This window comes from Ailuropoda melanoleuca, chromosome 7, assembly GCF_002007445.2.
Source record: "Ailuropoda melanoleuca isolate Jingjing chromosome 7, ASM200744v2, whole genome shotgun sequence".
Taxonomy (NCBI): Eukaryota; Metazoa; Chordata; class Mammalia; order Carnivora; family Ursidae; genus Ailuropoda; species Ailuropoda melanoleuca.
This window is the reverse complement of record NC_048224.1, coordinates 51741243-51757211: the sequence shown is the minus strand read 5'-3', so window position 1 is coordinate 51757211 and position 15969 is coordinate 51741243. Positions and strand designations below refer to the sequence as shown.

General features: G+C 46.3%; 1 long non-coding RNA gene across 1 annotated transcript in view; it reads right to left on the bottom strand.

Annotated features, from left to right (window-relative positions):
- Nucleotides 1-6046: 6046 nt before the first annotated feature.
- Nucleotides 6047-15969, bottom strand: part of LOC117803030 — a 38012-nt gene continuing 28089 nt past the window's right edge. Inside the window, exon 3 of the long non-coding RNA XR_004626586.1 lies at nt 6047-6603. This is a non-coding gene — a long non-coding RNA (uncharacterized LOC117803030). The remainder of the gene's footprint in view (nt 6604-15969) is intronic.

The following is a 15969-nucleotide window of genomic DNA, read 5'->3' as shown; positions in this document are numbered from 1 at the left end:
ATTTTTTTGTATATACATAAAAGCACAAATATGAACACACATATACGCATATGATTTTTATAGTTACGTATATGTATATGCACCTAACGTGTGCAAATACCCAAGATATGTAGGTATATGTTCCTATGGTGTGTGTACGCACCTAACACACACACACAAACATACACACATGCACGTACAACACACCTACCCCCAAATGGGCTTCTACTGTTATAATTTCTAATAGTGGCTTTTTTACATGATCTATCATGAACATCTTTTCATTTCCAAACATACACATTATCATCATCGTTAGAACACGCTCAGATTCCTTTATATAGAGGCATACTATTTTCCTTAAATCCATTTTGGTTTTTTGAAAATACCTTTACTATTGGACATGGAGATGTAGATTATTTTCAATTTTCTACCACTGTAAATACCACTATGAACTTTTGCTTTCTTGTCCTTCAGCGTCTGTAGGTAAATGCTCAGAAGTAATTTCTAGGATTCCCTACGTGTTCTTGAGAAACTCTACCAATAGGACAGTGGAGTTGGAGAAGTGGCCAGTGGGGGCTGGAAGTCTGATTGCCTACCAATCCCAGAAAATTCTCCTTAGGATAGCCAATGCTTAAGGGGCGTAGGCCTGAGTGTGGTTCACAAAAGTGCCCTCCAGACTTTCAAAGATGATGAAGAAGAAGAAGGAGAAGGAGAGGAAGAGGAAAAAGGAGAAGAAGGAGAAGGAGGAGGAGAAGGAGGAGAAGGAGGAGGAGAAGGAGGAGAAGAAGGAGAAGGAGAAAAAGGAGGAGAAGGAGGAGAAGGAAGAGAAGGAGGAGAAGGAGGAGAAGGAGGAGAAGGAGGAGAAGGAGGAGAAGGAGAAAAAGGAGGAGAAGGAGGAGAAGGAGGAGAAGGAGAAAAAGGAGGAGAAGGAGGAGAAGGAGGAGAAGGAGGAGAAGGAGGAGAAGGAGGAGAAGGAGGAGAAGGAGGAGAAGGAGGAGAAGGAGGAGAAGGAGGAGAAGGAGGAGAAGGAGGAGAAGGAGGAGAAGGAGGAGAAGGAGGAGAAGGAGGAGAAGGAGGAGAAGGAGGAGAAGGAGGAGAAGGAGGAGAAGGAGGAGAAGGAGGAGAAGGAGGAGAAGGAGGAGAAGGAGGAGAAGGAGGAGAAGGAGGAGAAGGAGGAGAAGGAGGAGAAGGAGGAGAAGGAGGAGAAGGAGGAGAAGGAGGAGAAGGAGGAGAAGGAGGAGAAGGAGGAGAAGGAGGAGAAGGAGGAGAAGGAGGAGAAGGAGGAGAAGGAGGAGAAGGAGGAGAAGGAGGAGAAGGAGGAGAAGGAGGAGAAGGAGGAGAAGGAGGAGGAGAAGGAGGAGAAGGAGGAGGAGAAGGAGGAGAAGGAGGAGGAGAAGGAGGAGAAGGAGGAGGAGAAGGAGGAGAAGGAGGAGGAGAAGGAGGAGAAGGAGGAGAAGGAGAAGAAAGAGAAGGAGAAAAAGGAGGAGAAGGAGGAGAAGGAGGAGAAGGAGGAGAAGGAGGAGAAGGAGGAGAAGGAGGAGAAGGAGGAGAAGGAGGAGGAGAAGGAGGAGAAGGAGGAGGAGAAGGAGGAGAAGGAGGAGGAGAAGGAGGAGAAGGAGAAGGAGGAGAAGGAGAAGAAGGAGAAGAAGAAGGGAGGAAGGTACCTTTTCCTGAATATTTACTATATTCCAGGAAGTTTATGTTCATTATGTCACGTAGTCCTTATAATAGTATTTTGAGTTTGATACTATTACCGGACTCATTTCACAGAGAAAGAAATGAAGAAATGGAGGACCAAAGAAATCAAGACATTTGCCCAAGGTCATTTNGAGGAGAAGGAGGAGGAGAAGGAGGAGAAGGAGGAGGAGAAGGAGGAGAAGAAGGGAGGAAGGTACCTTTTCCTGAATATTTACTATATTCCAGGAAGTTTATATTCATTATGTCACGTAGTCCTTATAATAGTATTTTGAGTTTGATACTATTACCAGACTCATTTCACAGAGAAAGAAATGAAGAAATGGAGGACCAAAGAAATCAAGACATTTGCCCAAGGTCATTTCTTTGGATGATATCGACTTGTTGTGCTGCCACAGACAGCCCAGTAGAGCCCTCACCTGGAATTATGAGCACGAAGTCAAGAGAGATACTCAGGATCTCATCCAGGTGCACAAGGAACTAAGATTAAGGTACTCTGGAATCTATCATCCAGGAGGCCCAAAAACACAGCTGGGTCCCTGTGTGGGCCCCAAGTACCCTCTTCTGGAGCGATCCCAGGTTGGTCTGGGGCTTCTGCCCATTGCTGCCCCCCTACAGGTGCTCATTGGCACGTGCAGAACAGATGGCCCTGCCATGGGATCCAGAAACAGTCCAAAGACGGAGCTGTACCTGAGGAGCTCCCAGTTTGGTAAGTTAACATTAGAATTCACTGGTGTCTCTCTGAGGCCAGTGACTGGGCATGAATTGGCCAAAGAACCTGAAGTCCCTCCTAAAGCCATGTGATATGGCAGTGTCTGCCCCTTCCTCAGCCCCAGACCCAGGGAGTCTCAGGCAGCCATTCATAGGAGACTCAGTGTCTCTTAGGAGACTCTGGGGGAGGGGCTGTTTGATGATGAGCCCTAACTCTTTCTCTAGTCTTTCAACTTTCTCCTGCTGCCACACCACACAGTCCCAGGGAGGTGGCTATCCCTTTAGTCCCTGAAGCCCCTTCCCCTATGACTGCTCCCCAGGCCCCTGGCACATAATTTTCCCTTAGTCTTGGCTGAGCCCCTCAGATAACCACAGGGATGTGAGGAAGGCCTGGCCTTGAGTCCCCCTAGAGGACCCTCCCCTCCGGGTCCCACCCTAATGGTCCCTCCCTACCATCCGTGCTTCCTCCAAGAACGGGCAACATAACAGGGCCCCTATGTTAGTTTCCTAATGTTGCTATGACAAATGACCACAAACTTGGTGGCTTAAACAACACAAACTTACTAACAGTTACAGAGGTCAGAGTCCAGAATGGACTTCACCAGGCTAAAATCAGAATGTGGGCAGGACGGCATTCTTCCTGGAAGCTCACAGGGAGAGGTCTTCCTTTGCCTTTTCCAGCATCTACAAGCTGTCTGCCTTCCTTGGCACAAGGCTCCTTCCATCTTCAAAGCCAGCATCACGTCACTGCCCTCTGCTTCTGTTGTCCTACCTCCTTCTTGACTCTCCTGGTTCACTGTTTCCCTATGACTACTGAGGGTACATGGGGCCCACCCTGTTCATCTCAAGATCCTCTGCCCAATCCCACGTGTGAAGGCCTTTGCCAGAACGTAACATATTCACAGGTTCCAGGGATTAGGACCCACCCATCTTGGAGGGACCGTTATTTGACTACCATAGCCCCCAATTCCTGGCTTGTTTGCTCAGGGTGGGACTGCTTTGGTGACACCGTGACAGATCATGTTTCAGACCCTGGGGGCAGAGCTACGTTGCAGTAATCTCTGACTCACTAGTGCAATTCTAGTTTCTAGGCTGAGAAGATGCCTCTTCCCCAGGGGACAGGAGCTAGGAGCCAGGGTGGGTTGCCCAGCTGGCTCAGTCGGTAGAGCGGGTGACTCTCGATCTCTGGGTTGTGAGTTTGAGCCCCATGTTGGGTGTGGAGATTACTTAAAAAAAAAAAAAACTGAAAACACAGGACACTCCCTTGGGAGAGGACAGCTCAGCGACTGGAGCTGCAGAGAGCAGGCCACACCCAGACACTTGCACATGCAGGCATGTGGATACGGTGTGTATGTGCAGTTGAGTGTGTGCACCTCTAGGTGTATGTGAATGTCAAGGTGAGGGTGCACGTCTGCATGTGAGTATACGTGTGTAAGACCTTTTTAAAGAACAGAAAGGAGCCAGCGTACCACTGAACAGCACAAACTTAATTCATCCAAGGGGAGATGGCTCTTTATTTCGAAAAGTACATTGTTGGCCCCCTTGAGTGTTGTAAGTGGCCTGGCAAGGCCTGGAAGGCAAGGGATGGAACAAAGAGAGAGCTGGATTTCTCAGCAGAATTTCTGAGGACAGCCCGGGAGGCTGGAGGGCGGGGGGGGGGCACAGAAACAGGACAAAAGGAGGGGGGAGGAAAGGCTAGTGAGCAGCAAGAGGGCCCAGCGGGGAATGGGGCAGGGGTTCCACACAAAGTCACGGCCAATGCAAAATTACAGTCCTAGGAACGGTGACGTCTGACACTGAGTTTTAACCTGCTTCCTGTTGCGTTCTGTAACTGTCCCCACCCCCCAAGTCTTCAGGTGAGTCCGTTCACACAGCCGAAGTTGGAGGTCTGAGCCACAGGCAGCGACTGGAAATAGTGGTGAGGGTGGGTACAGAGCATGGTGGCCTGGGAGTGTCTGGGCAGCCAAATACCGGGGGAGACCCTCCTCGGCATGTGGGATGTGAGGTTAAATGATCTATGATGTAAAGTAAGGGCTAATCTGTGGGCGTCTGGACTATAATGTGCCTGTAAGGACACTGTGACCGTGTGAATAGGTTTACATCTGTGCCATCTGGAACCACATGAGACTTCGTATCAATCTTACACCATCAGGTACTCCTCTCTTGTTCACTCAATCCTCCAGGGCAACTGGATCGGATTCTCCCCAATGGGGATCTCATCTGCATTAACAGCGTTAGTCACTACCTGTCCCTGGATATTTGATCTGACTTCAGAGATGTGTTTATGACTGTCTACCTATCATGTCTTCAATGTCCCCAAAGCACCTCGATTCAACGTGTGTCCAACTGAACTCTCTACTTTCTCCTCATGACCTAGTTCTTGGCCAGGATTCTCAGGAGACGGCTCCACTGTCGGCTCAAAATTTACAAGCAAGAAACTGGGTCACTGCTGGGTCTCTGTCTTTCTCAGCATCCCTTTATCCAACCCTCCACAAGTCCCATGTGTGTGCCCGCCTAAGCAAGTGGGTACCCGACCTCTCCCCATCGCCGCTGCCATCAGCCTCGTCCAACAAACTTGCTTCCCGCCTGCACAGCCGCAATTTTCTCCTAACCCGTCTCCCTGTGGCCTTGACCTCCTCCAATGAGATTCCCACTCTGCAGCCAGGAGTGAAATCGCAATTTAAAAAATTACATCCAAGTATCATACGCAGTGGTCGAGAACAATAGATCTCCACCCCATATTTACCCCAGTCCCCTTAGCCCTTACCCCAGAGGCAACTTCCAGCCCTCTTAGCTACTATTTACAGCACCTATGATAGCTTTTGATAACACTCTTCCATTTCAGTCTCCTGACCTATAGATCTTAGACGTTATTAATTCCTGCTGTGATAGGTGAGGGTTTAGCTCACAGAAAACACTATGTAAATACTGTCCATTGAAGAGCCAAGGAGTGTATTAGGATTATATTCTCTTTTTGGATATTGTGTTCCTCTGGAACTTCCATCTGCCCTTTGCTCTTGTGCTACTTGCCATTTTCCTATTTGTATTGTCCCCAGCACCCCCCTCCTGCCCCCGGCAATCATGCTTTGTATTCTGTGACATTGTCCCTTCCCAGGAGACTCCCCCTCCAATGGGGACAATTCCCCCTTCAATCTGCCACATTGCCTCTTTCCTGGAATGTCTCTGCTGCTCTTCTGGGTTGGTCCATTGTTTCTGGGACATTACATTATTCCTTTTCCTTGGTTTATTCTGTTATTTTTGCTGGAGCACAATCTCAAGCAATTTCTCTTAAAAAGGATGCACTGGAGGTAAATTTCCTGAGATGATCTTTCTTCTTAATTGATCGAATCTGGCCCAGCATACAAATTCTCGTGGAAAATCATCCTCAAAATTTTGAAGACATGAAAATATTCCATCTGCTATTGTTAGGAAAAATTTGATGCCATTTTGGCACTCGACCCTTTCCAGGTAATACGTATTTCTCTTCCTCAAAGGTTTTAATGGCTTCTGTTTCTGTGGTTCTGACATTTCATGTCAACATGTCTGCATGTGGATTTTCATGCGTTCATTTTCTCGAGCATTCAGTGGATCTATTCTGGAGAATCGTGTCCTTCCACTGTGGGAACATTTCTTGTATTATTTGTTAATTCTCCGTCTTGCACCTCCCCCACCTCCCCCTTTAAATTAACATTTTCTGGAACTACCATCAGTCAGTTACTGAAATCCTTAAATAAATCCTTTATTCTTATTTTCTTCTTGTTCCCGCCTCTTTTACCTTGCTCTTATGTTCTGGGAGATCTCCTTGAATTTATCTTTTAATTCTATTGAACTTTTTTCCTTTGAGCCATTCATTGTTTAATTTCTCAGAGCCCCTTCTTATTATTTGATTGCTCTTTGCATTCTGTGTGTAGGCACGGGGGGGAGGGACAGAAGTCAGTGGCTTTCCGGCCAGCTTGCTTTAGGCCCCACATGTTCCTCCCACCCTCCTTTGCACACGGTGGCATCTCTGAGATCAAGCCTCTCCCACGTTCTGTGGGATCGAGCTGCTTTGTAAAGAGAGCCCTCAGACTGCTCAGAAGCCGCAGGTCCCTTGAGCGGCTCCATCAACACCTTGCTCCTGTCCACTTTTTAGCTTCCAGAAATTCATTGAAAGTTCTGGTCCATGGTATCTCTTCTCCTGGCTCTTTTCATCACCGTGAGCATATATCCTTTTTATTTCTTTCCGTGCATTTGGCAGCGTGAGGAGAAAAAGGAGATAAATGTACACGATCAATCAGTCATCTGTAAATGAAAGTCCAGGCTGATCTGTGTGAAATGCAAACCAGATCACATCACCCCCTTTCCACCCGCCGCTCCCACCCCAACTTTCGTTTAAAACCCCTTAATGGTTTGCCACTGTTCCCTGACATGGCTGTGGGCTCTGCTTGGTTTTCCCCCACTTCCCTCTTCAGCCTCCTCTCGCCGCAGCCACACTGGTCTCTTGCTCCTTCTTCCTTCACACTTTTTATTGAAGTATTACACATACAGAGAAAAACACACGTGTTCTAAGTATAAAGCCGCAAGAACTTGAACAAACCAAAAAAACCCACGTGACCAGTCCCCAGAGCACAAAACAGAGAATCACAAACTCCAGAAGCCACCTTTGTGTCCCGTTCCAGCCTCTCCTTCCCCAGAGAGAACTATTCTGACTTTGAACACCGTGGGCTAATTTTGCCGTTTCTGTACTTGATATAGATGGAAATCCGGTGTCTATGCTTTTATTCTGTCTGCTTTCGCTTGTAAATAGATCTATGAGATTCACATGGGCTATTAACAAGCACTATTTATTTGCATTTCTGTGTAGCATCCCAATGTATGAACATACCACAACTGATCTATTCTGATAAATTCATCCATGTTACTTACAAGCACTTAAGCCGTTTTGAGTTCTTGACTATTATGGGCGGTACAACGAGGAACATTTTAGTACATGTCTTTGGTAAACATTTAATATACCTATAGAGTGGGTCACTGGCTATCTATATATTCAGCTTTAGTAGGCAATGACAAATAGCCGGAAAAGTCCCAATATACGTTCCCACCTGCGATGCGCGAGGGTTCCCGCTCTTCACGATCTCTTCAGTGTTTCACACTTTGTCTTCTTACTTCTAGCTACTCTGGCAGGTGGCAGTGGTGGTATCTCATCATAATTTTCATCTGCATTTCTCTGACGACTAACGAAGTCTAGAACCTCATCATATGTTTACTGGCCTTCGGAAAATCTTGTTTTGTGAGGTGCCCTTTTTTAGAAAAAACTGAATTGTCCTGTTTTTTTCCCTATTGACTGTAGCCATTTAAAAAAGCATATTCTGAATCCAAGTTCTTTGTGAAATATTTGAGTTGTGAACATCTTCTCCTGCTCTGTTAGCTTTTCACTCTCTTGCTGGTATTTTTTAGGGACAGAATTTCTTGATTTTAGTACATTCAATTTATGATATTTTTTTCTCATTTAAAATGTTGGCCTTTTTGTGTCCTGTTAATGCAGATTTGCTTACTCTCAGGTCACAAGACTGGTCTCCTATGTTTTCCTCTAAAAGCTTTACTGTTTTCCCTTTCACATTTAGCTCTGCAAATCGTCTAGAATTGATTTTTGTGTCTAATGGGAGGCAGGAGTCTAGAGACACTTTTTTCACATGGATATCCAATTGCCCCAGCACCATTTATTGAAAAAGCCACCCCCTTCCCACTGGACCATGGTGTCACCTTTGTCATAAATGTGGTAATCATCTATGTGTGGTCTTTTTCCAGACTCTCTCTGTTCCACTGGTCAATTTGTTTATCCTTATGCCAGCAGCACAATGTCTGAACAACTACAGCTTTATTAGAAGTCTTGGCATCCAGTTTTGTTTCTTTTCTTCAAGGTTGCCTTGGCTCTTCTTGGGCACTGTATTGGCCATGCCCCTCTTCTAACCCCAGGGCCTTTGCATGTGTCCCTTCTGCTGAAACACCTTTCTCTCCTCTCATCTCTTGGTGAGATCACATCTCGGTTGTCACTTCCTCACAGAGGCTTTCTCTGAACTCCCTGACCAAGTTAAATACCCCGTGGAAATCCTCATAATACCACCCACCTCTCATTTGTAACACTGATCACAATTCAATTTATACTTATTCTTGTGGTTATTCGATCAATGCTTATTCCTTCTCTAGTCTGTCGAGCTCCATAAGGAATGGGATCATGTCTGCTCTATTGATCAATACGGTTCCCAGGCTTAGCACAACTAGTTGCAAAATCAAAACCTAAGTAGTCATTTAATACTTTTGAGTAAATGAAGGAACGAGTCCCTTACTTATGGCACTTTGAGTGTACGTGTTGTGGGTGCCTGTGCGTGTGATGTGTGTGTGTGAGTGTGTGTGTGAGTGGGGGAGCAGTAACAAAGAGGCCAGCTTAGGAGGTGCAGGTCAGGGAAGAGGGACCCACCCTCTCCAGCTGTCCTTATCCCTCCCTGTCCCCTCTGCTTCCCACCCTGCACTGTCCAGCACTCCCAGCAGCCTCTCTCCTTTCTGAGTGGCTGGAGGAAGACGCTGGTCTCCAGCTGCCTCCGCTCGGCTGCCCTTGTGCAGTTGTCTGCCAGTTGTGCGCGCCGATTACTATGAATGCCACCATCTGGTACGCCACGTGGACATCATAATCTTTTCTTAATTACATTAGCAGCGCAATCAGTTACTGCATTACAAGGCCGGCGATGAGCTTTTAAATCTTAGTGGAAATCATAAATAATTGCACTAAGTACCAGGCGCCAGATGTGTGTGCCAACTTTGGTTGCACTAGATAAATAGTAACCTTACAAGAGTGTTAGACAGCAGGCGGTCCGGCCGGCCACCAGGCCACACCACACCTGGGGCCCCACTGCAGGAAGGCCCCCACCAACCGTGCACCTGAACAGAGGCAGGGGAAGGGCTCAGAGATGCTCTGTGTGTGTGTGCGCGTGGGGGGGTACCAGGCAGAGAGAGGCATTCTCAGAGCCAGAGAGGGCGCAGGAGGAATGTGGAGAAAGACAAAGGGAAAACGAGGTGGGTGGACGGGAAGGGAGAGAGAGAATGGGAGATGAGAAGGAGGGAGGCAAGGAGGAGGAAAGAAAGATGAGTGGGGCGAGAAAAGGGGCCCAGAGAGAGAGAGACTCAGAGACAAAAAGAGACACATGGAGAGACAAAGAGGAATGGCTGAGACCCACAGATTTAACAGAGACAGAGATAAACAGAGTGTGAGTAAAAAGTCCCAGATGAGCACGGAGGCCGAGAGGACAAAGGGCAGGCCTTGTTTCTGCTGATTTTTCACTCTTGGCCGACAGCTGGGAGGGATCTCAGGCACCAGCTCAGCTCTTAGGGCAGCTGACATATGGTCAGAGGGTGGATGAGGCTATCGCCAGGCCTGGGGGCTTCCAGCAGGATGCTCAAGGCTCTGGGGGGGAAATGCCCCTTCCTCCCTTCTCTCCCTTCTTCTGAAAACCTCCTGCATCTATGAAGGAGGCAGGGGGTTCTAGAGGATCCAGAAGAAGCAGTTCTGGTTTGTGCAGAGGTAGCTGCTAGAGTTGCTTTGGGTGAAAGAAGGCTCAGGATCGGGGAGGTCTGTCTGAAGAGGTGACTTTTAAGTTGAGATATGTATGATAAGTCACAGCCAAGAGAAGAGCAGGTGAAAGAAGGAGAGAGTGTTCCAGGAGAGGGGAAAGAGCATGTGCAAAGGCCCAGTGGCAGGAAGGAACATAACATGTTTCAGAATCAGAGAGAGAGAGAGGAGCACCTGGGTGGCTCTGCCAGTTAAATGTCCAACTCTTGGTTTTGGCTCAGGTCATGATCTCAGGGTCCTGGGATCAAGCCCTGCATTGGCTCCACACTTAGCAGGTAGTCTGCTTGAGGATTCTTTCTCCCCCTCTCCCTCTGCCCCTCCCCCGCTCACTCATGCACACACACACGCTCTCTCTCTCTCTCTAAAATAAATAAATCTTAAAAAAAAACCTTCATACATCTAAAAAAAGAATCAAAGAGAACAGATATGGCTCAAACAAAGAAAACAATGAAGAAAGTTAGGGAACTTTAGGGAAAATGGATGGTCGAAGATGTGTTTGTTTCTACTCACCCCTGAAATCTTACCAAAATGGGCTTTAATGGAATTTAAAGATGTATAAACCCACAGGATAAAGAGAACAGGAGAGGAAACAAAAGCAGATGGAGTTATTAAGTAAATTTTGGAAGCTAGGAAAATAGATGATGGCAACTGACTTGCAGAGCAGGGAAAGCTGAAATCTGAGCCTGCAGGAAGGGAAGCCAACTAGGAGCAAACCAATTGGCCCCAGGGACCTGGAAAAGGCTCAGAGATGGAACTTAGGTACTTCCGAAGGGGGCTGGGAGGGAGTAACACAAGAAACAAGGTTCAAGCCTCAGTTGGTCAGGGGACCAGCCACACCCCCCACCACAGCTACAGACACAAAGTTTACCCTCCGAGAGGTTGGCCAGAGGCTCTGGACTTGCAGCATCAGCTAAGCAAAGAGTGAGGCCCCCACTAAAACTAGCATCCCTGTCCTCTCCTGGTGCTCACAGGATGCTGGCAGATGGGCTTAGAGCTGTCTCCATGCCTCCTTCTTTCTCCAGGTCAGGCAAATGGAAAACTTCTTTTCTGGGAAAACTGGCACAAGGAAAGAGGTCTACAGAGACCACCAAGGGCCCTCCAATGAAATAGCCAGTGTCTGGCAGATCACTCTGGGTGAACCCTACCCACGTACACAGAGTTTCTGGTCAGGTCCATACACAATACTTTGAAATATGAATGACAGCCAATTATCACCAGATATCTGTAGACGACTCTAGAATGAAAGACAGAGACCAGAGATTTAGGAAAATAGGAAAAAGTGAGTAGGAGGAAAGAGAGACAATACAGGGAGCCAGGAAACATTTGAATAAACCTCTATAAATAATATCCTCTGAAAGATAAGACACTGCAGCCAAAAAATGAGATTAGAATATTATCTATGTATTTTTTAAGGGAATGTTGAGAGAATATGGAAAAGCTGGACGATGAAGTTAAGAGAACCCAGATGTTAGAATAAAAAGATGAAGATAATTTTTTTAAATAGAAAGTAAAATATGAGAAAATTTAGGCATATTATTATGAAATGTTAGAACACCAAGAATAAAGAGAGATCCTAGAAACTGCTAGAAATGAAGAAAGTTGTACACAGGAATTGGGAACCAGAATGATATGGAATTTCCAAAGAGCAACTCAGGAAGCTAGAAGATGTGGAGTAAAGACTTACAAAAGATAAGGGGAAATAATTTCCAGCCAAGAATTCTGAGTCTCCCCTAGTTATCAATTAATTGTGAAAGAAGAACAAATACAGTTTTAGACATGCAAAATTTAAAAATATATTATTAGCGCCTTTGCATTCCTTTTCAGGATGCTAAGAAGATACACTACAGCTAATGAGGGAGAAAACCAAGAAAGAGAAAAGCATGGAATACAGGAAATGAGATCCAACAGAAAGGCAAAGGGAAAACTGGGAATGATGGGAAGGAAATGTACCAAGATGACAGTCATATGCCAGGGAGGTCTTGAGAAAAATCACCCTGGAGCATCACGGGAATATGGAAGGCCAGAGGAAAGCTGTGTCCAGTGGAGAAAAATATATGATAGATTACCTGATGAGTTTGACCATACTGGGAGGGGTATTTTAGTTCATTGGCAAGTTTGAGGCAGAAGTGGTCAAGAATCAGAAAACCAGGGGCGCCTGGGTGGCTCAGCCGTTAAGCGTCTGCCTTCAGCTCAGGGCGTGATCTTGGTGTTCTGGGATCGAGCCCCACATCGGGCTCCTCTACTGGGAGCCTGCTTCTTCCTCTCCCACTCCCTCTGCTTGTGTTCCCTCTCTTGCTGGCTGTCTCTCTGTCAAATAGATAAATAAAATCTTTGAAAAAAAAAAAAGAATCAGACCAGGTAAATATAAAAAACAAATGAATTATTAACTCTGGGAAAAACAAAAGTTGTACAGGAAAAGAATGTATTAATAGTACAGTACATGGCTCAGCTGTGACTAATCTCTGCATGGCCCTAATTATATAATATTGAGTATTTGATTAACAAAAGTTGTGATGTAATCATGTTGGAAGGATGGGAAGGGAAATGTGATGTAATGTAAAGGAACTAAATCTTCATCTGATTCTCACTAGAAGGTCAACAGACTTTTCTTTAAAAATGTGGAACTAGCAGCATAAACCATTGCCTTGAAATACAAAGGCAAATAGCAAAAGAGATCACTAAAACCTCAAAGTTGTGATCTCATGAGAGGGGAAACTGAGGATCTAGCAGGAACCCGTTTTTTGTTATAAACCTCATGCTGCTATCTAACTCTATATCATGTACATAAACTTTGATATGTAATTTAAAAATCACTTTAAAAAAAAAGAAATTGGGAGGTGGCTTGAAATGAGGCTAGCAAGATAAACAGGAACCTGACCCAGCAGGACCTCAGGCCGTCTTAAAACAGTTCAAACTGTTGCCAAGAGCAATGTGGAGCCACCGAGGATTTTCAGTAGGGGAGTGACAATGCCAGATCTATTTTATGATCCAGCCAACCAGAGCTAAGAGGCAGCCTGCCTGTGCCAGGTCAGGTTCACACATAGGACTAAATATGCTTTCTGCCGAGCAGCACTCTCCTGCCCTATCCGGAAGCAATATATTCCACAAAGGGTATGGTCTACTCCGTTCCATCCATTCTTTGTGCCAGTGGTGAATGTGGACATGGGACATGGAATCCCAGTTCTGCCACTTTTTAGCTCTACGACTGTGGGCAAGTTGTTACTCTTTTTCTGAGTCTCAGTTTCCTCAACTGTAAAATAAGGATAATAATAGAATGGAACCCGGGTGGTTGCTGTGAAGATGTACACAGTTAGCGTAAATACAAAGCACACAAATTCCTCTCTACTGTGGAATCAGAAAATGTGCACAGGATAAATTGGTGGGAAAACTGGAAAGAATGGTCCCTCAAACAACCTATCCACTTGAGGTGCTCCTGCCCAGGCTTACCTCATCTGTTGTAAATGAGATAGTTTTTGCCTTTGCCTTAAAAAAAAAAAAACCCAACAATAAAAAAAAACAAAACATGTATTCAGACTGATGTGGGTTTGAATCCCATCTTTGCCACTTACTCTTGTGAGAAAATGTCTCACTCCTCTGAGTCCTGCTTTACTGATGAAAGTGCGACAAGACCCCACTCCCACAGGGCTGCTGTGGGGAGCCAAGGACACGGACTGCACAGATCTACAAGAAATACGCCAAGAAAAACCCATCACCCCCTTCCTGGTGTTTCCACAAGGATGGGGCTCCATCGGTGTAACTCCAACTCTCGGCCCATCCACTCACTTCTCCCTGAAGAAGGGGTGGGACTTGCTCTGGAGGTGAGTTCGGGGTGGAGAACAGGGTGCAGCTCGGCCCCTTCCCTGCTCCGTTCTCAGAGCCAGCTGTCCACGGGAAGCCCCCATTCTCGACATCTCCTCCAAGCCTTAAATGCGCAGGTGCAGGCTTGATCCTCAGGGAGGAGAGGGCTCCACTGTGGGTGGGGAAGCTCATTCAGGGGAGGGTTACCATCTGATGCACCGGGCTTACACGTATTGGACTAGGAGTGGAATTTGGGGAGCAAATTAACATTTGAGGGCTGCGGGTTTGGGTGGGGCTATGCCATCAGGTTGTTTTCACTGGTGAGTTGCTGCTTTGATACAGGCATGGGCCTCAGCAAAAGTGGGTTGTGCGGGTCCATCCGAGCCTCAGGGTAAGGGCTGCTACAGCTTGCCCTGGAATACACAGTGCGCACTCTGGTGTGGGCCACGCAGGTGGCTCTCAGCAGATGTCAGCAGCTGTGGAGCCCCAGCAGACAGGCAGAGCAGAGGGGATGCTCTGATTAGAGGGAAAAGAAAGCCCTTTATCCCTATCAATATACTGTATTCGTTTCTGATTGCTGTTCTAAGAAACTAATACAAACTTAGTGGCTTAAGACATCACAAATCTATCGTCTCACAGTTCTGGACGTCACAAGCCCAAAGTGTTTCACTGGGTCAAAATCGAGGTCTTGCGAAGGCTGAACTGCCTCTGGAGGCTCCAGGAGGAATCTCTCTCCTTGCCTTTTCCAGCTTCTAGAAGCCCTCTGCACTCCTTGGCTCATGACCCCCTCCTTCATCTTCAAAGCCAGCAGCCCCGCATCTTCCAACCTCTCTCTCTCTGCTTCTGTTGTTATATCCACTTTTCTTCACCCTGAACTTCCTGCCTCCTTCTTATAGGGACTCTTGGGATTACATGTAGACCTCACTGGGAGAATCTAGTCTGATCCTCTTTACTTTCAAGATCCTTTACTTAATATGTCAGCATATCCCTTTTACCATGACAGGCTATGGAGACTAAGACATCCACATCTTGGGAGCCATCATGCACCTACAATGTTATTTAGACCTTAAGAGGAGGACTAACTACTTGTTGTTTTTACTCTTGTTTTCATAACATTTATACTGTGCCCGAGTCCCACGTGTGCTGCACAACGTACACACGTGAGCCTCCACCTTTATAATCTTAGTATGAGAGTAGGGTAGAGAGCACAAGTAGGCGGCCGAAATTCCATGCCCTTCTATGTTGTTTTATGGTACATTCAGGGCCAGGGGAAACTGCGCATTTATGTGGCTATGCCCATAGGCTCTTATGGGTCATGCTCCCCACCATGTGGTCTGAAGTTGGCTCTGGAATAATCATAGCCTTGGATTTTAGAGATCCAAATTGAGACTTCACTCTCAGAAGAACAGCATATTTTATTAATGTACAAATAAAAACGAAAAGGGAATCTGCTACAAAGAGATGTGCTGTCTTCTTAGGTTCATAGAGAAATAACTCAATAAAATGATTGTAAACCCAAAAACTACAGAGAAGTTAAGAAATCCTGTCCTTGGAGGATTTTGTCTCTAAGAATTAAGTTGTCCAGAAAGTTGAGGTTATACAGAGAAAAGAATACTTCAGACCATCAGAGCAGCAGTGGAAAAAGAAAACAATTAAAAACAGCCCCACTGAGTGGAGGAAGAGAAACACTGCGAACTTTGGAGCAGACTGGATGGCTATGAAATGTCAATCAAATGGAACCTTGAAGGCAGAAGAAACTAATATGAAAGGGGAAGGTAGACTGAGCATTAGAGAAGGGGCCACATCTCAGCTGTTATTACACCAGAAATGGTGCGTGAGGAAATACGCCAGAGAAGACTGGAACGATTCTCCCCAAGGGAACCATATCCATGGAGCCTGTGGGAAATGGTCTCTTTCACACACACACACGTGTGTACACACATGTAGATGCATACACATGCACGTGCACTCACACGTACCTACATGTACATCTGCACGCACACATACGCACGCACGTGCACATGTGCACGCAGATGCGTGCACACACACACACACACACACACACACAGTGTATTATATCACTGGAGCAACTGGGACCTCTCAAGACACCAGGGCATCTAAACCAAGGAGTTACAGAAAATCTGGGCAAATTTGAGAGGAAAGAGGAAGAAGATCAGCACAAA